Source organism: Equus przewalskii, chromosome 6 (genome assembly GCF_037783145.1).
Source record: "Equus przewalskii isolate Varuska chromosome 6, EquPr2, whole genome shotgun sequence".
In the NCBI taxonomy this organism is placed as follows: Eukaryota; Metazoa; Chordata; class Mammalia; order Perissodactyla; family Equidae; genus Equus; species Equus przewalskii.
Genome location: NC_091836.1, coordinates 75,390,808 through 75,395,896, shown reverse-complemented (window position 1 = coordinate 75,395,896; position 5,089 = coordinate 75,390,808). Strand labels below are relative to the sequence as shown.

The 5,089-nt window shown below is 35.1% G+C and overlaps 1 pseudogene; it reads right to left on the bottom strand.

Annotated features, from left to right (window-relative positions):
- Positions 1-2,315: 2,315 nt before the first annotated feature.
- On the bottom strand, positions 2,316-3,271 carry LOC139084327 (olfactory receptor 56B4-like; annotated as a pseudogene).
- Between the last annotated feature and the right edge of the window lie 1,818 nt (positions 3,272-5,089).

Below are 5,089 nucleotides of genomic sequence, written 5' to 3'. Positions count from 1 at the left end.
TCACTCCAGCACTCTTATATTTTTGTTTGCATAGCTTACATATTTTAGCTTTCATCTTTCAAACTATTTGTACTTTTCAAAGTACTTTCTTTTTTTTAAAGATTGGCACCTGCGCTAACATCTGTTGCCAATCTTTTTTTTTTTCTTTTCCCTAAAGCCTCCCAGTACATAGTTGTATATTCTAGTTGTGAGTGCCTCTGGTTGTGCTATATGGGATGCCTCCTCAACATGACCTGATCAGCGGTGCCATGTCCGCCCAGGATCCGAACCAGCGAAACCCTGGGCCGCCGAAGTGGAGCGTGTGAAGTTAACCACTTGGCCACAGGGCCGGTTCCTTGAAGTACTTTTGATTGGAGTGTTTAGTCCATGCACTTTTGATGTTATTGTTTATATGTTTGGATTTATACCTGCCAGTTTGGTTTTTGCTTTCTGTATGTCTGTTCCTCGGTGTTTTGTTTCTCTGTTACTACTATTTTACTTATCTTGCATGAAATAAATATTTTTAGTGTACTATTTTAAGCCTTCTGTTGATTTTTAAACTATGTTTTAGTTATTTTCTTAGATATTGCTTTATGGGTGCACCTCTTTTTTTAAAATCATGATTTAATTTAGATGAATACAAACTTAATTCTGATAAGATATAAGATCTTGGTTCCAATGTATCTACCTTTCCTCCTTCTTTGCTATTACTGTCAAATAAATATATTATATCTATATGTGTTATAAACCCACCAGTGCAGTGTTTCTATATAATCCTATGCCTTTTAAAGAAATTTTAAAAGAAAAAGAGAAAACTATATCTATATATAGTCTTTTATATTTAACATTTTGAGTGCTCTTCATTTCTTCCTATGGTTTCAATGTGCTGTCTCGTGTTATTTCCCTCCCTCCAGAATGATTTTCTTTAGTACACTCATGCACCACATAATGATGTTCTGGTTAATGACAGGCCACATATACAATAGTGGTCCCTTAAGATTAGTACCATATAGCTTAGGTGTGTAGTAGGCTATACCATTTGGTTTGCAGAAGTACACTCTATGAAGTTTGCACAATGACAAGATCACCTAACACTGCATTTTATCAGAACATATCTTCATTGTTAAGCAACATATGACTGTATTTCTTGTAAGGCAAGTCTGCTGGCAATGAATTTCCTGTGTTCTTTTTCTCTGTCTACAATAGTTTTTATTTTGTCTTCATTTTGAGAGATAATTTTGTTGGATTTAGAATTCTTGGTTGACACCAAGAACTTCTAGAACTTGGAATATGTCATTCTATTCCCTCTGGCCTGCGTTATTTCTGATGAGAAGTCATTATTAATTGTAATGTGTGTTTATTGTGAGTTTTTTCTTTTATTTCTTTAAAGATCTTTTTCTTTGTTTTTGTCTTTAGTAGACTGACTCCTCTATATGTAGATGTAGATCTCTGTTTTTATCCTAGTTGGGACTCTTTGAACTTCTTGATATGTAGATTGATGTTTTTATCTTCAAATACTTTGACCAACATTTCCTCAAAATATTTTTCTACTCTTTTCTTGCTCTCTCTTCTTCTGAGAGTTTAATTACACATGTGTTGGTATTTTTGATGTTGTATCACAGGTCTCTGAATCTCTCTTCATTTTTCCTTTATCTTTTTTTTTTTTTTAAAGATTGGCACCTGAGCTAACAGCTGTTGCTGATCTTCTTCTTTTTCTTTTTCTTCTTCTTCTCCCCAAATCCCCCAGTACATAGTTGTATATTCTAGTTGTAGGTCCCTCTGGCTGTGCTATGTGGGATGCCACCTCAACATGGCTTGATGAGCGGTGACATGTTTGCACCCAGGATCCGAACTGGTGAAACCCTGGGCCACTGAAGCAGAGCGTGGGAACATAACCACTCAGCCATGGGGCCAGCCCCTCCTTTATCTTTAAGGATTGTATACTTTCTATTTATTTATTCTCGAGCTCACTGATTCTTTCCTCTGCCACCTCAGACCTGCTGTTGAACCTCTCTGGTGACTTTTTTTGTTATCATACTTTTCAACCTCAGAATTTCCATTTGGTTCTTTTATACAGTTTCTGTCTCAATAGATTCTCTGCTTGTGGAGTCATTTTCCTCATATTTTTCTTTAATTTTTTAAGCATAGTACTCTTTAATTCTTTGAGTATCTTTACAATAGTTGCTCTGAAGTCAGTGTTTGATAAACCCAACATCTGGATCTAACAAATTATATTTAGCTAATGAAAGATGGAAATCAGATTCCAACCTCAGTCTGTTGGGTTTCAAAACCTGTGGTCTTTTGTAGTACCTCATAACTCATTCTTTAAGTTTGTGTCACTTCCGGGACATATTCCCATCTAAACCAAGCACCCTCTGGAAGCCCACTCTGAGCTCCTGGTCTCTAAGAGCATATATCATGGGGTAAACGGCTAGAGGGATGACAATATTAAGTACATTAAGAAGGGAAGACAGGAGGTACTTTTCCTGCCAGGGGGGCTATAGATACTTCAATAATAGTTGCACAGAAGAAGATGATGATGAGATGAGAACTACAGGTGCTCAGAGCCTTGACTATTGCCTCAGCAGAGTTGTCTCAGCACAGCGCAAAAGATCAGAACATAGGAAATAAGGACTGGAGCCATGTCACTTCCATGAAGGACCCATGTCAAAGCCAACTGATAAAAACCTATCAATGGTGATGTCATCACAGGCAAGCCAGTGACCTCTGGGTTAGAGCACATGCAGTGCTCAATTTCATTTTTGGGGCAGCAGTGTCTCCGGGCAGCCAGTACAGGCACTCGGATGGTCAATAGGACATTCTTAAGTACCATGAGTACTATGGCTTTAACCACAAAAGCTTCAGTAACTATGGAGGTGTGTTGAAGTCGGGGGCAGATGACTACATATCTATCCACAGTCAAGCAGAGGAAGATGCCTGACTCCATGCTAATAAAACAGTGAACAGCATATGTTTGAGCATAGCACTCAGGGAGGCTGATGGCCTTGTCATCAAACCAAAAGACAGCCAGAATCTTGGGCATGATGGTAGTAGCCAAGCCAATGTCCACTACAGCCAAGATACTAAGGAACTAATTCATGGGCTTGTGCAGGTTAAACTCATGGTGAATGGTGATCATGATGAGGAGATCGGCATCAAGAGCTAAGACACAGATCAGAGCCAGGGGCGAGAAGAGCTAGTGTTGCCACTCCTGAATGCCTGGGAATCCCCTCAGGATGAACTTAGACACTTGAAGTCTTGAGTTATTGGTTATACTCTGGGAGATATTCATAACTTGGAGCATCTTAATCCTTAGTGTCTGTAGATAAAGGAAAACAAGAAGGAAGCTTGGTTAAGTGTTCAGCTGAGATTCAGATTTAATTTAAAGATATGATTCACTCATATTCCCTTTGATTGTGATAGTCCTCCATGTCTCTTTTGTACCTGGAAAATGTTCTTAAAAAGTAACTGAGGTGGCCAAAATAAGCCCTAAAACGAAGATTACAGCAGGAAAAAAATAGACTCAGAGGGGAATCAGTTACTGGCTCCATGTCACTCAATGGTGTTTTTTTTACATGGAGCAAGAGGACGTGGACAAAAAGCAGGAGACACAATCATTATGAATAGCCTGATTTCTCAGAAGGCAAACACTAAGGACAGAATAGATATAGCCTTTCTTGGAGGTCTTCTAGGGAATAAAAAGAGTCAAAACAAGAATTATCATGATGGTTTTGTTTTGTATAGGGTTTAGATGTTCTCACAAAAATACCTTTGAAAGGCCTTTTTTGAATTTGAGGAAATTAAGGCTCATAGAAGTTAAATGATTTATCTGAGTTTAGAATTTTAAATGATAGATGATCAGGGACTAAAATTTTAGTATTCCATATTTAGTTGTTATGCGCTTTCCATTAAACTATTTCTGATGGCTTGATACAAATGGTTCTTTTAAGGTATAACCTCGTTTCCCCTTCTGATCACAAAAGTTAAATTGAAAACATATTAAAACCCATAGTTTTCAATTTGCTGATTTTTTAAAATACTGAAATATGCAAGATGATTAAATTAGCAGTAACTTTCCTAACACTTCTAAATTTGAATGGGATTTTCCCAAGGGTGTTATTTTAAAAATGCACAATACCATATTTTTTTTCAGGGGATTTTAACATGTACTAGATTTAGTTGCCATAATTGCCACAGTTTTACATTTAAATATTTTCACATTTATACATAAGTGAAATCAATGTTCATCGTATATCTTTTCATAACAGTATTTCTCCATTTGTGAGGTCTTTATTTTGATTCAAATCTTGCATGGCTGTAGAACATTTTCAAGTTATCTTATCAGAAAGGGAAAATGACAACATACCTTGAATGGATTAGAAAATCATCAACTCATAATTTTGATTACTATTCATTTCTCATTACTTTTTTTCTGTTTTTAATGGTTCATTACAAAAATGTAACTTATTTATCTTGAATAGATTTTGGTCTACAGTGAAAAGAATATATTTGTATTATTTTATTTTTCTCCAAATATAAAACAATAATTTTGGTTTCTTTTTCCATTAACTGTTGATGCCTCCTTTTGCATCCAGTAAGTTCTTACATGTGTTGGGTCTAATTTATTCTGCTCCATTTTTCTATTTGTGCCTTGTGATGAGAACGCTATAGTGACTAATACATTTCTAGATTTATAAGAGATTTAAATTACAATAGATCTTCTTGTAAATTAAGGTATAGTGCACATACAATATTATATTAGTTGCAGGTGTAACAATAGATATTTTTCCACTTAAAATTTTAAATTTTAAAGCTCTTTTTAGTGTTTAGACTCCCAGGAATATTTTAAATTCTTTTGTTGATTTACAAAATGTTTAAATTTAATTGAGATCCTATGAAATATAAAAATTAATTTGTAAAATCTTAAAAATATTTTTCATTCTTATTCAGCAATTTGATGCATCTCTTCCTTTACTTAAATTTTCTTTTACATCTGTCACTAAAAGGCATTATTTATATGTCTCAACACTTTACACCATTTTTTTTTTACAATATGTGAAGTTTTTTGAGTGGAATTTTTTTTTCTAGAGAATATTTTCTAATTAATTGT